The sequence below is a fragment of the Lepidothrix coronata genome, unplaced genomic scaffold, assembly GCF_001604755.1.
Source record: "Lepidothrix coronata isolate B3197 unplaced genomic scaffold, Lepidothrix_coronata-1.0 Scaffold142, whole genome shotgun sequence".
NCBI lineage: Eukaryota > Metazoa > Chordata > Aves > Passeriformes > Pipridae > Lepidothrix > Lepidothrix coronata.
In genome coordinates this window covers 1,245,171-1,266,816 of record NW_016690322.1, presented here as the reverse complement: position 1 = coordinate 1,266,816, position 21,646 = coordinate 1,245,171, and the positions used below count along the sequence as shown (strand labels likewise).

The 21,646-nt window shown below is 41.1% G+C and overlaps 1 long non-coding RNA gene across 2 annotated transcripts; it reads left to right on the top strand.

Annotated features, from left to right (window-relative positions):
- Positions 1-7,981: 7,981 nt before the first annotated feature.
- Positions 7,982-20,867, top strand: LOC108503616. 2 transcript variants are annotated; one of them, XR_001876874.1, is made up of 4 exons: positions 7,982-8,024; positions 9,710-9,871; positions 18,851-18,911; positions 20,781-20,867. It is a non-coding gene; the product is annotated as an uncharacterized LOC108503616 (long non-coding RNA). The 2 variants fall into 2 exon arrangements; XR_001876875.1 differs by having other exon boundaries at positions 7,998-8,121.
- The last annotated feature ends 779 nt before the right edge of the window (positions 20,868-21,646 follow it).

Below are 21,646 nucleotides of genomic sequence, written 5' to 3'. Positions count from 1 at the left end.
ATGAAGAGGTATAAGAGAAATGTTATCTCTTTTCTGGCATGAGAAAATGCAAAACTAATGCTTAAAGCAGCAACAAGCTGCAGAGACCTCTGAGACAATATAGACTCAGGCATACTAGACACTTATTTCTGCCAGTACACCCACCAGTCATTGACCACAAATGGATTTTCCCCCAGATTTGATTAAAGGCGGGACTTTATTGCAGTGAAGTGTGGCACAGCATGATCTGCTAAAATAGCTTCGAGAATTAATGAGAAATACATTTTCTCAGTGATATGATGGCCAGGCTGCCCAGAGAGGCTGCCTGTCAGCTCCTATCAGTCATTGCATTAGGAGGATTGCAAAACATCCCTGTCGTTGCCAGCTTGGAAACCTCACGCTCCATAGCAGGGCACGGGTCAAGCGTGAGCACACAGGGCTGCTGACAGGCCTGGGCACCAGCTGGGACTGCACAGGAGGGTTTGGCTACCAAGAGCTTTTTCCCTTGACTTCCTTGCCTTGGATTTTCACCTCACAAGGTGTGAGATAAAGCTGAGCTCTAGAGGATCTGACAGCGCTCACCGCTGCGCTGTAGGTGTTCAGCCACCTCGCAGGGCTGGGTTATTGTTTGCTTTATTGTGTGATGTGCAGGTTGCTCTGTGCTTGGAACAGCCCAGATTTTTTTGAAATGGAAGCACCTGATGTTCATAACAGCAACCAGAGTGCAAAACAAAGGTCTGAATACACAGACCTGCATGTGCTACTGGATGCTTTCTCTGTGGCGTTGAGTTTAGCTGACAGAAATATCCTCAGAAACACAAGTTTCATTTTCAATCTGCTAAAAGCAGCTCTGTGATGGCTGCAATCTTGGCCAAAACACTGGAGTTGAACTGGAACTAAAGCTAAAAGCCTGGTTTACTCCAATGCAAATTAAAGGTCTCCATTTGAGCTGTAGCAAATACATGTTGGCTGCGTTCAGGAATGAAGGCTTTTAGTACAGATGGCAATAGAAGCATGCATATATGAACCTACAAGCTTTGAAATGCTCTCCTGGGGTTCTGTTAGTTTCTGCAACATATGCATAGCTGGTGCAATGGTATTTAGTGTGAGATTTTGGCTGGATAGGATTGACTTTGGATGTATAAGTGCATGGTGGATGCTGGAGCTCAACCTAGTATAAAATAGGGTGCACGGTTTTCAAAATGAAATAATAAAAGGAATTGTATTTGCAGTGTGCTAATGAGTTGAGACTGAGATATTTATAAATTAGGTAATAAAGGCACAACACTTGGATGGCAGTGCCAGATATTGGTGAAATCAGACTGTGACTTTCAAGGTATTTGCAAAGTTCCTGTTTGACAGTGTTGGGAATTTTTGACATTGTCATATGGGTGTGATATATTTTTACTCAGAATGAAACATCCAGCTTATATTGCACAGTTTTTAGCCAGTGGAAGTAGTTTGCAAAGGTGTGAGTAAAACTGGACAGTTTGGAGAGGGATTCTTTCTGTGGGATGAAATATCACAAGCTTACTGTTTGTTTTGCTATTACCAGCTGAGAAATGGCATTGCTGACAATAAATGCTAGGGAGCTTACCTGATTATAGTAATAAGTAAGTTTAAACTTTGTCTTGCTGCTACCACTCTGAAGATATTTACCATACTACATTTAATTTTTCCATTATTATTTATTGTGATGAATTCTATTTAATTCACCTATTTTCAATCTAACAGCCAGTACACAAGTCATCCAGTGCATATCTGTAGTGGGCTATGAAAAAAAGCCCATTTATTTGATGACGTGTTAACTTGGAATGTATATTTTCAATCCACAGAATAAAATATTTGAACAGAGAAAAAGGCCCAACTTACTGAATAATATTATCCATTGCAAATTACTTTTCCACTGCTCATCTGCATTATACTTCTGTCTCAGTGTAGAATGGAAGATGGGTATTAATATTCAAAACCAACACAGGGCATTAGATATTACATATCACTGTACAGAAGATCCAGAAATAGATGATTTACTTTAAAGGGGACAATCAGAGAAAGCTAATCAAAAAGCTAATCAAAAAGAATATTTAAAGTTGCCTTGATCATGATCCATAGATACATATACAGGGAGAAGATAACAAGTACTAAAGGTTCTTTAAGCTTTTAGAAATTAATGCATAATATAAATTGCTGAAAGTTTGGATTGGATGAGTAAGATCCCATTTTGTAAACTGGGGAGAAAAACAGGGAAAAACCATGCAACAAATCAACTATTAGATGGGCAATGGTAAATATTCTATCCTTAAACTACTTAAAAAGGGGATTGGGTAACTTTCTCAAAACCAGTCTCTGCTTTTTTCTTGTGGTACCAATGCAGGCAGTTAAGGGTGCAATTCTCTGGTGTTTTAATGCAGAAAGTCAGATAATTCACCAGTATGAGCCCATCTGGCTTAAAAATCTAGGAACACAAACCTTGCAGTGTGCCTTAGAGGAGATACACAGTCACGTGGAACAGGTTACTGCTGGAGAAGAGGAAACATGTAAAAGTTGATTATGAAGAGAGGAGCAATTTGAAGATGTTTTAAGAAGGATTTTGAAGAAAGAAGACTCCTGGCAGTTGATGTCAGGGATAGGAGAAGTTCAAAGGAAAGTATAAGACCCATATCAGGAGAAGAAAAACAGAGGAGATACAAGATAAAGACTGCTCTGAGCATGAGGAATAGATCAGGAGAGAAAAAACCCAGTGATTTAGAAGTAGGATAAATAAAGAGTTTTGCAGATGTAAATTAAGGGCCTGAATTTTTTGCAGTGAAGTTGCCAGCTCAAGGATTCAAGTGGTCTGTACAAAGATTTGAAGCCATGGCAGAAGGGGAAGACAGGCTGTGAGGAGGAAAAGCCTTTCCCAGCACTTAAAAGAATCATGAAAAGAAGAAACAAAAGTAGTCTATGACACACCAGAAGATTATATACATGACCCACTGATCAAAGCAAAGATGTATCTAATCTAAAAGTCTTTCTTCACAGAAGGAAAAAACAAACTGTCCTGTTTCCCTTCTATTCCCTTCCTCCTTGGAAAATGTTACTCATGGTTGTGAGCCAATCCTGGTGAGTTCTGGGGCAGAGGAGTAGTTAGCAAGAAAAGTGTGCATCAATAGCTGTTGCTTTGGTTACAAAAGCACATGAGCATGTATAGTTGTGACAAGTTATTTTCAGCTTTACACCATGAAATAGAGAGAATATTAATAAAAAAAGATTATGCTACCTCTGCTCAGTCTCTCTGTGGTGGAAAGTCCCAGAGCAGTGTCACATGCTGCATCATCCTGCATAACTGTTGCTGTGCGCTCTAATGACATAGAAGCCACCCCTGATGCTGAGAGCACAGAACTCATCAGCTGCGGGGGGCAAAGGTTCTTACTGGTGCTGGGGATATATCTTCAGGAGCAGCTTCTCTTGAGTGCCAGCTATTAACTTGAGTGGGAGCAGCACTGGGCACCCAGCTGCCTCTCCTGCATGCGTGTCAGCATCTCGATACCGCTGAATCCCTCGCGTAGCCCACGCTCAGGCACGCACACAAAAAGCACAAAACTGCAGAGCAATCTCTGTCTCCCGGTGAAAATCGAGTTCAGTGGGGAATCAAACAAATGGTTAGATCTCTACTGGCATTTCAAAGCTCCTGCAGTCAAAGATGATAGTGAACTTGGAAGAAGCGCAGAGAAGGAGTGGGAACGGGGCACACAGTGTGGTGGTGCCTCGTGGTACCACAGGGGTCCAGGGAGGCCCACACATGGACTTTCCATCAGGAAGAGGAATGAGCTGTGAGCTCTGGAGTGAAGCACTGATGAGCCAGAGTGCTACCAGTGCCAAAATAATTTGGCCCTTGCTATCTGGCAGATGATGGTAATGGCTGGAAGTGATTCCATTCCCCCTTCAGTTCTGGTTCATTCCCACCTTAACCCAACCACAGCTTCTGGTTTAGACACTACAAGGAGGAAATGTGATGAATCTTGTCCTTCATGCTACTTTTTTGGCCCTGTTACATAGCAGGACAGTCTAAACCCCTGGGGGAGAGGACAGCTATGACAGCTCCCCCTTTAAAGGTTTATTCTTTGAAGCTTCATGTCCATGACATCAAGAAGGAAAGTCAATGGATTCCAGTGTTAAGAGACAAAAAAAGATATTCCATTTGAAGAAATGACCCCTTCATAAAACCTGTTTGTGAACTCAGGATTTTAAACAAGTCTGACCCAGTGGGGAAAAAAAAAAATCAAACTGTTTTGTACAGAAGAAATTCTCTGCTGGAAAGCACACAGGAAAGTTCACAGGCACTGCAAACAGTAGCCCAGTGGGTAATTCTCTGAATGAGATGCACTTTGCACTCACAGCAGTACTGAAATTCAGCAGCTCCTGGGAATGAGATTTATTCAGTTTTACCAACAAGAATGCAACTAATAATAGTTTAAAAAAGGAAAAATTTACCACGTGAGGGAAGATAAAAGATCACATTCTGAACTTTATTACTTTGGCTTACGTCAGACATGTTTTGTACCAATAGATATACAGTAGAGATGTCACAGATGATCTCATAGAATAAATCAAAATAAATGCCATCAGAATAAAACCCTGAAATTTTACTGCATGGTACATATACTGTTCCTAGTATTCTTAACTTCTTTTGTGGAGAACCTGAGGACCAGGTACATTCTGGGAGACTGCAGCAACGAGCATCTCCCAGCAAAGGATCCAGCATCCATTCACCTCCAGGTTTGTGTGAGAGCTCTCCTCAGAGCAGGAGGGACACCCTTAAACTTAAATTTGTGCTGATTGGACTGAACAACCATTTCAAATAAGTATCACTCCTACAAGTCTCATTAAAGTCAATGGTCTACTCCCCACATAAGTAATCTTTGTAGAGTGGGGTCTTGCCTAGTCATCCTTCACAGAGCACTGCAAGTTCCTCTGAGACCAGTTTTTACAGGCATTTTCTTGCTCCCCTTCCAGATGAAGAGTTTTGAAAGGCGTCAGAGGATTAGCACCATGCAAATTCCAAAAGGAAAGTGTCACTAAGGTAGGACAACGTCACAAAAAATAGCTTAGGGGACTATACAGTATCCAGAATTGAATTTTATAGCACTCCATAAAATTGAAGTATGAGTCAAGGGTTAACAACCTTGAATTTTGCCCTTAAAATTAGTCCAAGGAAGTCTACTTCATTATAAATACAGTAGTACCGTATAGTGTCCTGTTGATTGATATGCCCAAGAGCTACCTTTGTCGGCAGTCTTTTAAGCAGTAATCCTTCATTTTGATCTTAATAGTGAGATAGGCACCTCCTTACTCATTGAGCTATCAATTTTTGCCTGCCAATACAGACGGATGAGGTCTCTTGTTGCGTACGCGATGCCTCCCATCGTGATGAACGTACAGTCAGCAATCATGGGGCTCCTGATCCCAAAAGCAGAATAAATGAGTGAGAGCAGGATGCAAATAGCAATATTTAAAGGAGGTAATATTAGAAGAGTGCAACTTGAGGTTTGTACCAAAAGATTACACATTATTCTCAGTCTTTGTCCAGCTTTAAGATAAACATTTTTTGAGCTAGTTAAGCTATCTGCCAACAAGCAACTCTACATTTTATTTTAATAACTTTCCAGTATTTTACTCTCAGCAAATATTTAATGGCTGCTATACAATATTTTAGCCTGGTTTTTCTTTTTCTCGCTTTAAATTATTTGTGGGTGAAATATATGTAAGTACATTTGTTCTAGGAACAGTATCAATGTATATAATACCCTTTAGCTTGACAGTCTTGGAATATCATTTATCTATGGCAAACACAGATATAGCTCACCTTTGATTAAACTATATCTTAAAACCCACCCCAAACTAAAAGTAATTAACTGTCTTGTCACCTAGCTGAGTATGCTTTGGTACTCCCACTGTCTGTGACAATCATTGCATTACTCTTTCTAGGCTGAGGGATATTAAAAAACTATTGTGGAAAGGATATTAATGCAGAGTCTTAACAGACTTTAGAAAATCAGTTTGCTTTTATGGCTGCCTTTCTACATTGCTCTCTGTTTCTTTTCCTCTAGAGATTCCAAATCCAATTAAATGTGACTAGATGTAATTCCAAATTGTCACTTTAGTCAATTAAACATATAATAATCTTGTGTACCTAATTACTAGCACCAAAAGTTTATTTGTTGATGTAGTGTTATCAATGTGTACTTCTGCATGTTCCCCTTATCATTGCCTATATATTAATTGTGGTTTGACATTACTGTAAATTGAATTTGAAATTTCCCCCTAGTTAAAAGTGTCTCACAAACAGTAATCCCAATCCAGTTGTAATACCCTTTCAGAATGTACTTTCCAAGGCTGTATTATGTTCTTAATGAGATATAACCAAAAATTCATGGATTTAACAATAAACATTTCAAAGCAGGCCCAGTATCAGGGGGTAACATATTGTTACAAACAGGAACTAAATCTTCCCTTAGATGTTCTCATACAGCTCCCATTAATTTCTCTGGGAGAAAAGCAATTCAGTGGGATCCATGGATTTCTGCATAAGGATTGGATTTAGCCATAAGCTTTATCTAATGCTCATTCAAATCATTGGCAAGAATCCTCTTGACTGCACTAGAACAAAGAGCAGTTTCTAATTGAACATCGTTAGCCCAGTCGGCACAGGATGAACAAAGGATGAAATCCTCATTGCCTGGAAAATAATTGGCAAACTGCTCATTGTCTCCAAGTGGTGCCAGGGTTTAATCTCAGGAATGACATATGGATCCTGTGGATGAAGCAGAGGAGGTAAGCAAAGCATCCAGCTTTGCCTGCTTGACCTGCTGATGGTTTTGAGGAAAGACCTTCTCTGTGTCCTGAGGTGCAAAAGGGAAACAACCATGTGGCACAATATTGAGGGAAGACTGAATGAATGTGTCCTGTTATTCTGTACCTTTGATCTCTTGCAAAGCTTCCAGCTCCCAAGGCAATGGCATTAGCTGGTCCATAGCAGTGTACAGGAGTGGTGGTGGCTCCTGCAGCCACCTCAACAGACAGAAGGGACTTTCAATCTAAATATATAGCAAGTCTTAAGCACTGAAGCCTTGTGTTTTTTTGGAGCCAAAAGACATTTGCAAATGGTCATTTACAATTTGGGGTGTTATAGTTATATTGCCCCCTCAACTGTTGACATTTCAAAGATTAAAACTGTCAGGTCCTTAACCTTGAGTGTCACCCTGTTGTCTCCAGAGCCCGGACACTGGTTGAACATCATCAGTCAATACAGAGACTACCACAGAGTTCTCTGCCATCCCAACTGCAAGTTGTGGGCTGAGGAAGTCAGGATCCACCCCACTGGCAGCACAACACGACATCCAGTTTGTGACCTCCCATTCCTCAGTGGTAGCCAACGCTTGCTTCTCCCAGAGTGTCACTGCTTTCAAAGGTGCACAGTGCCCTGGGCAAACCGGGAATCAACTCTCATGCAAGTTGCTTCATCTTTCTCCATTTTTCAGCACCAGCTGTAAAATGCAAACACTCATATTTGACTGATTTACTGATTTGGTGTGCGAGTCCCCCTGGCTCAACCTTTTGCTAATCCTTCACAGCCTGCACAGCACAATGTCGCTCTGATCGTGGCAGAAGTCTCCAGGCATTGCTGCACTCCAGACAAATGCCTTTTCTCTTTATTCTTCCTTCTTAATTTGTCCTTATTTAAATAATCAGAAGCACACTTACATTTCCAGCATTCGTGCTTAGTTTTTCAACAGCTGCTGCCATCCCTGCTAGATTTCTCCTGTACTGCCATGGAGTACATCAGGAATGGTGAGGCACACATAGAAAACCCCTCTGAGCTTTTTGAGTGCCTCCATCCCAATTTTACTTCTCAGTTCCTTGGTCATCAGGGAACACACACGGGTTGGGACCAATGCACTGTGACCTCAGGGCTTACAAGGGACTTTAAAAATTCCACTCTGAAAAGAAACACCAGGATTAAGGCTCCGTGTGTATGGCCTGTGTCCAACCCCAAATGTGCCCAAGTAAGAGACTTTTCCTTTGCAGGTCTCCGGGTCTCAATGCACGGAACCAACATGACGTGCAATAGGGAACTGTGAATTTCCAGACACTGGAACAAAGGTGAAATTACAGTGCCTGAATACAATTACAGAGCTGGGCATTGAAAAATATTTATGAACTTGAACGTTCAAAAAACAAGGGACCGCTTGAGGTATTTAGGCAGGTTAAAAGCCTGGCTCCCACTGAAATATGTGAAGGCTTAAAGCACTGAGCTGGTTCTGATTCCCAGTGAATACCTCTCCATATGGCCCATGGAAATCCAGGTAACAAAGATTTCCAGTACGAGATTGATGAGCCTGTAAGATACTTGGAAATAAGATTTAAGTAAAGTACTACTTAAGGAAATACTATTTATGAAATTATTATTTAAGATTCTCAGCTGGTGACCCAACTCATTAACATCTTGAAAGAAAAAATCTTCTGATACATAATCTGATATTCACAAAACCAGAATGAGGGACCACTCCCTATCCTGTTCCAGTATCAATATCATATATTAAACATGATATGTAATGTCGTGCATTGGAATCAGCTGTTATATCGTGGGGGGATTTTGGACGAGAAGTGTTGATCAGCAACAGACCTCCCTCTTTGTACCTTGAGGGTGACTACATAGGAGTTCAACTGTGAAACCTCCTGAGCACAAGAAATATAAGGTACAAAAGAATGGGAAAATAGCTCTTATTTAGACCATGTAATGCATCTTTCTGTGTGAAATGCCATTTTTTTTTCAGTTTTTAAAGATAGTGGGATTAATTTCTAATGGTAAAGCGCAAAGATACATGCATTCTTCCTACTGCTGGCACAACTATTCATTGGTACTCAGAAGTATTTGCCTTGTATTTACAGAACCATCCACCACTGAATTTGAAATACTTAAAATATGCCTGAGTTTCAGGTGTGCAGACCACCAAAGAACTCTGTCTGATATGAGAACTGAAGCAGTTCTGACAACACACCTCTGAAAACGCCTTAGGGGATGTTCAAAATATGACTTTATATTCTAACGTTTTTATTTCCTAGTTGCTAGTTTGGGCCAGTATGAACTTCCACAGCATAACCAAACCCATCTGGGTGATGTAGTAAGCCTGGATCCAAAGGTGTTCTGCAATCCCTGCTCAATCTGGCCACTTGGTGGTGCAGAATAATAAGATATATTTCTATAAGTGCCAGTGAAGAGCAGACCAGAGATCCTGAACCGTCTCCCTCAGCCCATCTCCAGACATGCACAGGACTGTGCATGAGTCAAAGGCAGCTTTTGGTGCGTGACGGCTGCTGACACCAACAGCCAGTGCCCAGCCAAATACTTCACAGCAGCCATGCAGGTCTGTGACAAGGAAATGGATGGTGTAGGTATAGAAATAGGCAGAATTTTCTGGAATGCACCAAAGTGCTACATTTCCAAAGAAGAAAAGAAATTAATGTTGTTGCTAAAAACTTGTGTGTTCATTTACCATTGTAAATACTGAAAATATGTGAGGGTGAGACTCAAAGTCAGCTCATTAATCCTTGGCTGCTCCCCTTGAGCTGCAGAGAAAGGAGAGAAGCCCAGAAGGGGAGAGGAGGATTTCCCTGCAGATGGCAGAGCCTCAGGAATAATCACAGTCCATGCACATTAGAGTAACTTTCACTCTCCTATGCTATTCAGCCTTAATTGCTGCTAAGATCAAGAGGCTGATAAATGGCTGAAAATTACCTTTGCTCCCTACTTCAAGTGAGCTCACCTGGATCTGCAGTAAGTGGTACTAATAGAGGCCCTCAGCCACTGCACTGTGATGTCAATCCTGTGTAGACCTACTGTTTGGAAAGGGTAAGTATAGCTCTGTTTTCAGCTTAACAGGAACTTTAATATTCCTATTTAGAACAACTCTGATGCACACACCTGGGTATTTGAGATCTCTAACACAATCATACTGAGCCCGAGATACAAAATGCAAAACAAGCTGCTGCTCTCTTCTGGCTGACATTCTTATTTTCTTCTGAGATTAGAAAATAAAAGTGATGTCTATAACTGAAGTAAGTAGAAGGTAGTAATTTTAATGCAATTACCCTATTTGAAAAGTGAACAAAATATGAACAGTTGATTTTTAAATATCTTCATATATTGTAATTAAGTGTACCCTCATTACTTTTATGTTATGGAGGCATTTGGAAACCATTACATGGTCAATGATAAAGAGCACTTCAGAATACTGAGCAGGTATGAAATTGTTTATGTCTGGTTTTACTTATGTGTAGACTAGCCCCAAAACGGGCAAAATGTTGTTATATATGCATAACATCTTGATGTTGCTAATTCCTGCAGAGGACTGACTAAAACCTCCTTTTGAACACTTCACTAGGGAGCCCTAAATGCACTGGGAAGCTGTATAAAACACTTCTGTCCTGCCAAACCCTCCCAGGTTGGTGATGGGATACACTTGCCGCCTTTGCTGAAGTTTCTGGGTCATGAGCCCATTGCTAGAAAGCAGAAATAAGTTTCCTGCCAGGAAAATGGCCCTTGTATTTAGAATACATTTATTGTATTTATTATTATCTGTCCCATGGTTGCCTGCGAGTAACAACTTTCTTCGTGATATTGAAATTGCTCTGCTGTGATAACAAATGTTCCTCATTTAATGGCAAGTGCCACATAAGGACACAGAAATTGCCTTCCAAACGTGAGCTGAGCGATGCACAGCGAAACGACAAGGCTTTTAAAACGACAGGGGATGCTCAAGAAAACAGGTCACTAAGTCCAGCAAGACCTTGGGCTCTCCATGACCTGGTAGAAAACAGGCTGGGTGTGCTGTACAAATCCCAGAAGGAGTGGGAGGACCCTGTGCCAATGTTGTCTTCACAGTGGAGCTGTTTGGAGAAGGGATGGGATGGGTGGGGTGAACTGCTGGTAACAAATGTGTAATGAAACATTCAGAGGTACATGGTCCGTGTTTGTTCTCGATTTGCTCTGCTCTCCTGTTTCCTGTTCTACCTCATGCTACCTGAGTTTGGGACAGACCTCATGCTGCCAATGTTTTGATTTACTTCTGGCAGGGGGTGTGGAAAAACTAGCACTGAAGGCTGCCTCTTGCATCCGATGTGACAGTAAGCTGCTGTTTGACATTTGGACAGTCTCAGGTGATAAAGTGTGTGGCACTGAGATACTGTAAAATTTTAGACACGGACTAACATCGTATGTTGGTGTAAAAATTAATAATAGGCCATGTGGGCTTTCCTTTGGGCTTTGACTGATCCCAGCACTCTCCAGAGCTGCTCTCTTAGATCCAGTTTGTGAAGTGCTCCTGTGGGGAGGATGGAGATCACCAGCAGAAGCTCTTGCATCCCTTCCATGTGTGTGGGAAAAACAAATCCTGTTTCATTCCTAGTTCTGGGCCATGTGTCCACCGGGCACCGGGTGTAAGAATCACTGCTTTGCAGCCCTCACTCCTGGGGGGTCAGTGGGCTCTGACCCTGGCAGCTCCTGAAATAATAGTGTAAAATTAACCCTGCCCAGCTGTGGGAGTGCTCCCTCTCCCTGCTGGTGAGCCCTGAGGCCCCGAGGGACTGTCTGTTTTTGCAGGTGGGGTGGAGGGTTTCTGTTGCTATGACAACAGGGTTTTATTTTTTCCTTTTGGTCAAATTGGATTTTTTTTTCAGTTTAGAAAAACTGAAACAATTAGGATAGAGACAGAAGATAAATTTTCCTGCTCTCCCACAAGGATACCCAGGCAGGATGCAGAGGAAGGTAGCACGGAGGCAGGTGTGGGCAAAGGCAGGCAGCTGGTATCCCCAACCCCAAGGATTTACACATCTTTCCTTAAGACAACTGTACGCTTCATAAAACAAACCCAGACATACAAACTAGCTCAAATAATTCACCTTGCTTTGTCACACTACCTTTTCAAGCCTGACTAAAAGGGGACACACACCTGAACTCTTACAGAGGCTGATGTTTACTCCTTGCAGACCTAGTTTGCTTTTCAGCTGACAGGATCTTCTAGATTATTATTTTTTTTTTAATAGGAATGTCAAAAAGCTGAGTCAGCCATCCCACAGCTATTAAGATCCTAAAACTTCTTCCTCCTTACGGATTGCTTACCCCTACTCTATGCAGTCAGATGAAGATGAGTTGTTTGTTCTGGCAGAAGGACAGACAGTCTGTTTTTCCCTCCATATATACAACTAATTTCAAATCACTGGTGTTCTAGCTGGTGATAAAAGAGCTATCTTAAGCTTTTCACAGAACACAGTGACACTGTTAAATCAGCACAGCATTTTCATTAGCAGAAAGATGAGAGCTATACAGTTTAATGAGAAAAAGGGACAAAACACCTTTAGTGCAGCAGGTCCAAACCTCCAGTTTCAAAGGAAATAGGTGTTTTTCTGTAAGTTACACATTTTCACCTTACTACTGGTTCAAGGCTATTCAGTGTCAGCAATAGCCTGCACTGATGGAGTAAAGAAGAAAAATTGCTTTCATGCCTTATTGCTCATCTGGTTAGACCTTTTCCTGCAGCTGCATAACAGGCAGCTGTGGGACCAGAGCCCGTGGGCTTGGGGACCTGAATGTGTATGCTCTGGTAACTTTCTCCAGGACCTTTAAGGCTCACCCTTGGGTGCACGTTCCTTTTCTAGAACTCTAGTCCTTTGACAGGACGCTTCCTGCTGCTGCTTTTGCAGACTGATCCTAAGGCTAAATGCCTTCTAATGCCTAAAACTTCCTGGTAACTTCCAGACTAAATTTATATACCACACATTTGATGCCCATTTATTCAAAGGCCAAGATGGTCTTTCAACTCAAATAGATTTTTCTCCCTGCTGAGGTTTAAATCTTTACCGTGCTTGTCAAGAGCAGTCTTCTAACATCAGAGATACCAAAAGAGGAGAAATATATTTACTAACTGACACTTCAGTGAAAGCGGTTGCAGCACTTTGGAATTCATCGTTTGCAGATGCTGTGACCCCACAGTGGTGTTTCTGGGATTACTTTACAATGCCAAATGGCCTTAGGCTGCACTCTACATGGTGGCATCCTATCACAGTGCCATCCCGGAGGAACCGCTGTGCAGCTGACAAAATTCAGAAGAGATGCAGATATCAGACTCCTTACATTAATTCAGACGTCCTTGCATTTAGACTCCTTCCTATGCTTATTCTCCTGATACTGGGCTGTGTGAGTGAAAATTGCACACAGAGGAACTTGAGAGATGCTTAAATTACAGCTGACCCTGCTCTAACCTACGACTTTCTCTGAACCGAGGAATTCGGTCTGGCGTGTCTTCAGAGACAAAATCTCAGGGGATCTCAGCTTGATAGGTAGGCTGAGTTAAATGTGATTATCCATGCTGCTTGTGCCAAGCTGAGCTGCTCTCAACCAAAGCCACTCCTGTTCACATACCCAAACACTGCTCTAGGTGTTTCTCATGCACTATGCAATAACTTAAAAATCACATGAGGGGGCAGGAAGGTAAGAGATACTTAAAAACAGAAAAAGGAATAGATGACCATGCTCTTTTTAAAAAAACCCAAACATAAATAAATGATGGCTTATGCTAAAAAACTCCAAGTTTGTATTTCCAGAGAGTGCAACTGCATATCTGTATGCCATGGGCTGACTGTAATGAGCAGAGTACATTCTGCATCATGAGTGGAGTTTAAGACCAGTGACTCCAGAGAGATGACAGAAGTAGTGCTAAGCTTAGTTTAACACAATCTGCAGAAGCAGTTCTGCACAGTTGCTATAACACTATGTTAAACTAGGCTAAACTCTGAACACTGCTATAGTCACTGCTTTTGGAACCACTCTGGAGTCAGTCTGTCAGAATGTTCCTCTCCTTTGCAAAATACATAATCTCATTTAAAATCATCTAGTTTCCTGAAAGCTACTCAGTGTGGGGAAAAAAGTCTGACAGCATTCCCTCTTGCCTGCCCATATAGTAAACTTACTGATTGCTTATCTGCAGCGACACCAATCACAATTTTGTATTTATTTTTGAAATCATATTTATAAACATCTTCTTGGTTTATACTATCTTTTCAAATATGGCCATTTATTTGTATTACTTCTTAAGAAAGCTCGGTTTTTGAATATGTATTTTGAAACAAACTTATTACCGTTATTATTTTAAAAATCTTCAACCTGACTTGTAGGGGGAACCCTTCTTTCCTCCCCAACATCCCAAAAAATTCCCCTTCTATCATTTCACCTGCTGGGATACTGGTGAATCTGGGGGTTTGAAAATATCCTGGAAAAGATTCCTCACCTGTCTGAAGCATCTGGCTGAGCAGTGAACCTCACCTGATGATGACAATTTCTCTCTGAGGGTTTTACACCCAAGTGAAATATTCCAGGTATGTCTGAAATTGCATTTCTTATGAAATTTAGACAAAAGGGTTTCCTTGCTTGGGGAGCTGATTTCTTCTGCCTGTACTAAGGAGTGAAAGCCGGTGGAGATTGCTTTGACATAATCTCAATGTGTGTTCTGTTGAAGGAAAAGTGCTTGTCTTGGTGTCTTTGGCAGAAGTCCTGCACAGAAAATTGAAGTTTATCTTCCCAGATCCTCTCTGCAACTCTGCTTGTCCGCTTGGATAATGTCTTCTTCTACCCCCTGTACTAACTGTTTCGCTGCTATTTTAACAGCTTCAGACCTGTACCATAAGCATCCATCTCAAAGGATGAGCAAAGTGACCCTTTCAGTCTCTTGCCTAATTCACACTGGCTGCTCTGCCATTAGTTACCTAATGATTTGTGAAATATTTTGTGATATACCTTGTGGTCTTCAGCTGAACAGTCCTTGTAAGTGTCCAATATTAGTAGTAATGGTGATACATAGCAAGTTACCATGGCACCATGGCATTTCCTCATGCATTTCTTTCAGTGGTTAAAAACTTCTGTTGTATAGTGAAAGTTTAAGTTTTTGGCAGCATCAGTGCAAGCACACAAGCGCAGCTTCCTCCTGCAGGCTTTCCTCCTGCCAGCAGTTCCCGTTCACACCAGCAATCTCATCAGCTGCACACAGGCTAAATTTTGCAGCATAACACAGTGTACCCTGAGATCCTGATTATTTTTTCTTCTCTCTCTTCCCCCACCCCCTCCCCATCATGTATTTGGAGCACATCTGAGCTTCTGCCCAGGGTTACAGGGAAACCAGAGAGTGAAAGATGCCTTTGTGCACGTAGCTTTTACCCCAGCACAGCCCTGGTTGCTGATCAGGGCTTACCCCTGTGCCCAAGAACCAGTGAGTGTTCCTACACGCATTTGCCTAACCATGACCAGGGATGTAATTGGGATTATTCATGTTGTGACAACCGGGAAGACTGGAACTCTGCTGCACATGAGATCATGTACACAAAGCCAACACAAAACTCCCACTGATTTTGGAAAAGCCTGGATATAAGATGATATCCTTACTACTGAGAGCTGGAATGAAAGGGATGTAGAGAATCCATTAGAGAGCCACGAGCAGTGCCTTGCAGCTCCAGAATATCTCTGTAAGCACCAAAATCAAGCAGCTTGGTGCAGGTGATTCTGGAGAGAAGTTGGGTTTGGAATAATGCTCCTTTAAAAGATAAGAGAGATGGATGTGTTTAAATTTTTATTACTTAAATCATTAGAAGATACTAATAGTCACAGTTTTAAGACATACCGTATGCACTTATTCTATACAACTCAACATTATATCTCAGATGTGATATGGACTCTCTCTCCACAGCTGTGATATACAGACAAACATTAATAAAATTTTTATTTAGGTGTATCATAAATGCAATTTTATTAGGGTTTTGATGATCATAACATAAGCAAAACTGCTAGAATACAACTTCGAGTTAAGCCCTTCCTCTGCTCACATGAGCGCCAGGTGTCTGATCCATCTACCTGGAAAAACTGTGCATCTAGAATGTATTTAACATTAACTTGGAAGATTCTGAAATACTTTCTGCACAAGGGATAGGTTCTATGTGGGTGGACCTTGACATGTTTCTTGGACCTTAACTTTAACAGATGCAGTTACAGGTGTAACAAGTTACAGGTTTTAAGTCAATGTCAGAAAAAGATGGAAGGACAAAAATAGCAGAAGCTCAGCAGCTAGATTGGCAGGCAGGGTGGCCTTCTGGGGGGGGCAAGGGGAAGGCAGGAGTGACAGCTCCTACAGCTAATTAGTTCCACCTGTGAGATCTCCAGCAAGTGACTGGTTTCTCTGGTCGGCAGCACTTCAGTGCATGGAAAAAAGCTACATAGGCCTTGTTCTAGGATGCAAAGTTTAGTATTTATCACTACATACATGTTTTATAAGGTATTTAGCTTAGAACATCAACAAAGAGATTAACACTATATTCTATTACAATGAAAACTTGCAAACTGGCTTTTGTTTCCTCACTGAGAGTTTTGAATATCATGTTAGCATAACAAACTATTGCCTTTATGATTTCAGTATATTAATAACTACAGAACTAATCCTTTTTCTAGCCAGATCATTTATTAAAGTTTATTCATCATCTTGAAACTATGGCATGAATATATATGTAAACACATTCAGCTATAAATTCCCATTTATGGAAAAAACTGGTGCATTTTAGAGGTCCAAATACTGTCTTTTCTCTATGTGTTCAGCACTCATGGACTGTATGAAAGTGGACTTCAGAAGGGGCTTTTAAAATACGTTAAAACCTAAAAGTATCTCCAAGATGCTGTAGCCCGGTGAATCAAATTAACTCTTTCTCCAAGGCACACGAAAGAAGGCCTGAAGCTCTGAATGGTAACATCTGCATTTGCAAGTAATTAGATAAATAAGGACATTTCTGTTCTGGCGCAGTAAAGCTTTACTCTGTATGAGCAGAGCTGCTTTGTGCTCTGGAGATGCAGTTGTGCTGAAGACCATCCTAAGGAACTAGGAAGCATCTTAGAACTGTGCTTTCACAGTCCAACATCTGAAAAAAAAACACTCAGAAAACTGTATTAAGAGAAAGCATCATTGCAGGAACTACCTCCCTGGGAAGAAGGGCTCTGTGTGTGTGTGTGTGTGTGTGTGTAAAACCAATGACAAATGATCTCGTAACCTAAGGCGTTACTGGAGGAAGGACAGGCCTTAGTGACTGGGAGCCCATCTAAATACTGAACTAACACAATGTGAGAATGAGCACAGGATGTTAAAAATTAGTTGCTCTTAATGAGGGAATGAATCACTCTTAGCAGCAAAGAAAAGATAATGCCAACAGCAAACACTGCAGCTCTCAGCCAAACATAATTTAGATCTGAAGTTTAGACAATACTGATGGTAACCAAAACTTAATTCAACCAAATCAAAATGACCAAATCATCAAATAATATCATTTAATGATTTGACCAAAACAGTAATACTTTATGTAGATGACAACTGGTGACTCTGTAAGCTGTTTTAAAGATTATTGCTGCTGTAAACTGTAGTCAACAGTTGATAATAGTAATATTGATTTTTTTTTTCATTTTCACCCCCCTCTTCAAGTTATGGCTTCTACCACAGCTAAGCAATAATACTGCGAGGGGAACAAATTAAAAAAAATCAATGATTCCCTGGTAGTTAGCAACACATTTTCTGTAAGACTTTGAGCAGGATGTACTGGGATAGGCTTATAATAAATATAGAACTGTGGCAGATTTTCATAGAATTAGATATCAGCTCTTCATTTTTCCATCTTGATTTTTTTTAACGTGTCTCAAAGAGATCAACTGCTTCTCTTGATCTATAAATTCTATACTGAAAAATAATATAGCATGCCCTAAATAGCATGAGCAAACAGCAGAAGGCTACCTTTGACTCCTGGAGTTTGGTTTGATTTTGCTACACTCTCTGTAGTCTATACTCTAGAAATAATTTCTGCTGTATTCCTGCTTTCCCCCAAAGTAGCCCTTTGCTGTGCTGATGCTCCAGTTCAGTGGCCCTTGTGCAGAGCAGTGCTCATTTAACACCAGGTGTGCAACAAAGCTGTGAGGAGCTGCCCCTTTGGCTTTTAAATCTGACTCTGATGTGTTTCAGGTGATTTTGGTGAAAAGGCAATATAAAAAAAATGAAAAGAGGAAACAAAGGACTTGTACAAAGGTTAAGTGGAAAACCCTAATTCCAGGAAGTTTTCCTTCAAATAGGAGCAGATGGTGGACCCATCTGGCCAGGCAGAAATGTGCCAGGCTGGGCATACTGAGAACAAGTCCATGCTCCAAGATCCACCTCCAGCCGTGAGCATCTTGATACTAGGCTGGTTAATCCAGTAATTAATTAGGAGGGATGAGTTTCAAGAGTGAAGCTTGAAAGGAGAATTGTGAAGGGAAGAAGGTAGTGGACACACCGGTGGCAGCACGGTTGGGACAATTTCTGTATGTGCTTTGTGCCATGAGCAGAAGCATCTTTGGTCTTTTTACTCGTGTGTGTTTCATGGGATCTTCACATTAAAAAGAAAAGGTACTTTCAACAGAAAACATCTGAAAATATTCTGAAAAGCTCTTACTTTGCACAGAGAAAACTTCTAATCGGCAAAACTGCAAATAAAGTCACTACATCTGAAGATTAAAACTTGTGTTCTTGCCAGGTTTTGCCCTCATCTGTCAAATGACTAGGCTAAAGTAAACTTGAAATAGATTTTCATTTATTTTTCATCTTCACTGTAATCCAAAGACTGCCCTGTTAAAAGCCTTTCGTAAATCATTTGGTCAGTTTTTCTCAACAAAACAGTCTTTAAGTAATGCCGTATATCAGCCCCTTTTTTGACGTTTTCATTTTTTCATCTTGACATCTTCTCTTAAAAATAATACAGTGTTTGTCCTGTTATCTTTTTTCAGACACTGGGGGTATGGGGGGAGGAAGAAGGCATCAACACTCTCCCTATCACAGCAACTGGAGGTATGCAAATGAAAGATGTACTCGTCAGCCTATGGTTTTCCTTTCAATCTTACTGCCCAATGTTAAGACAGCAAGTGGGGCAAGAAACTCAGATTGCTGCATCAAAACTGGAAGCTGGAAATCACACAGCCTTTTCCCTAAGGTGCACAGTCTCTATCAAATTCCTTCCTAAATGCAACAGGGATTTAACTCTAATCTGACTGACATGAAGAAGTGCCTCTGCTACAATCCACCGCATCATTCGTGTTTGGCCTTTACAGGCCAAGAAAAAGTCAATGAGATAATTCTATAGATGAAACAAGTGAAAAAATACACTCCAATACTAAAGCAGATAAACTCATTTTTCTTGCTCATCCTGTGAGTAAAAGCCAGCTGGTTTGTAGAGGTGCGTGGAGTTCTTTCTTTAATTAGAGTAGCAACTTTTTCTTTTTCCTAGTTATTCACACTTTCCTGAGATACAGTGTGGTTTAATAGTCAATTATAATTGACTGTTAAGAGAGGAATTAGGTGATTTATCAGAAGTAAAAATTCAGTGCTAAAACAGTATCTCTGCAGAGAGATGTAAAGCTGCAGGGGTGGGTGCTGAGTGACTGCACAGATGCAGTTGCTGAGCCATTCTTCACCACAGCACTAAAGACAATGTCAGTGCAAGTGATGTGTCAACCAGTGTTCAGCAGAGCCATGTATTCCAGTGCTGCAGACCAATACAATGCTTTTATCTTCAGTGAACAGTGTCAATCAGTACAGCTGGTGATCCAACCCCAGTATACTTGTGGATGAACCTGATAAATCCTGTATAATTACACTGAACCTCAACTTTCTCCTTTTTCCTTGTTTTATCTGTGTGGGAGGCAGCTTATTATCTGTGGTATAGTTCTAGTCTTACATCTGTTTGAGTCTGCTGAGTTCTGTTCTGTGATCCCAAGGGCTGGTTTAAGAGCTCAGCTCTAATAGAGACAGCCAGATTCCTGAAACCCATGGTAGCCAGGAATCAACCTCATGGTATTTTTCTGCAATTTGCATGTGCAGAGATATTAAGATTTTATTTAAGTTTTATCTGAGGACCTCATGGTGGCACATTTGCTTGTAGCCAGCTTTGTGTTCTAAACCACTTCTCTTTCTGGTGCTGTTGTAGGGAATTAAGAGGGATGTGTTTTGGATGAACAAAAGCTTGCAAACATTTTTCCTCGATTTGAGAGTTTTCCAAAGATGACACCTTGAAGAGGGTAAAAAAACCTCCCTGTTGGAACAAGCTGGTGGAAATATTTGGTTGGGTCGTGAGAGCAGGCATGAGGAAGCTCTGTCTCCCAGAGGACAAGAGTGAGGTGGTTTGGGTGCTACTGGGCATTAAGAAGTAAAGGGAGAAGAAGGGTGTCTGTGGTGAGTAGACCCACCTGAAGAGACGTGAGGGAGACAGGGCCTTTTTCCTGAGCTTGGTTTCAGCCTCTTGATGGCTGGACAGGTTCAGAACCATTGGTCCATGAGGAATTTTCATTCTCTTTCCACGAAATGCCTGGCTGTGACCATGCCCACCCTGCCCTGCACTTGGGCACTTTTTACCCCTGCATGAGTGCTCTGGTCTCTGAAGGAGGGAGCACCTTTACCTCCTTGCCCTGGCCACTCTTTTTAAAGAAGTGATATGCAAAATTAGATAACATCTCTATTACAGAGAAAAAAGATGGAGGACAAAAGGGTCAGGATTGCTTCATAGATGTAGCTACAAGAGTAGCTGCATTGAATACTGCTTATCAAGGCAAATTTGGCAGAGTCCAGAGTGGGTCTCTCTGGTAAACTGATAAATCATTAGAAAACTCTTATATATAGCCATCACCACTGAACAAAACACTGACAATCTTCTACCAAACCTAGGTAGATGAAGGAAGAGGACCAAATCCTCTTACACTTGAAGGAGGACACTTGACTTCTCTTTGTGCAGTTGAATTTTTTTGCATGACCCATCAGAAATAAATGCAGTTATGGCATCTGCGGGTAAGGACTGTCAGTTCACAGAATAAACCATCTCATGATGTTTTCATATTTAAACAGACAGGAAGGGAGGAAGTGTGGGTTCCCAAAAAAGGTTTCACACAACGCCTTTTCTCTGTCAGTGAAGTGAAATATAACTGCCATGCTAAAAGGTTTTGCAGCAGTAATTTGCTTTGAATTGCAAGCATAAGATAAATGTGCTATACAGGTCTCAATTCCTCAGCTGTGAAGGTGGTAAAAAGGAGAATATTCCCTGGTCCAGAACAAAAAGATATTTAAAACTATCTTGTTTCAAAGCTCCCAAAACATCTTAACACAAGTGAAGATACTCTGCACTCCCTGTCTTGTTTGCACAACGTACTGCCCACTTGTTTTCCAGCTGTAGCACCAAATTTTCTGCTGTCATTAGGACTGCTCTCAGGTATCTCAACTCTAAAACAGTTCAATGATGCCAGACTTTTCTTTCTACAAGGAATTGTATGTCATCATGGCTTTTGTTTTATTTTTCAAGTGTCCCTTTGCTTAATAGGATCTCATCATATGTGTAGATAAATGTTTTTGCAATATAGCATCATCAAAGTCAAGGGGGATGTAGCCTTTGACCTCAATGGAGGAGATCTCAGCCCTTAAAATAGGAACCATGTCACTGATATGATGACCTGGAAATAACTTATGAGTCAGAGCTGAGCATCAGAATCCAGAGAAAATGATGCTCATTTAAAAGGTAATAAAAAGTTGAAGCACACAGA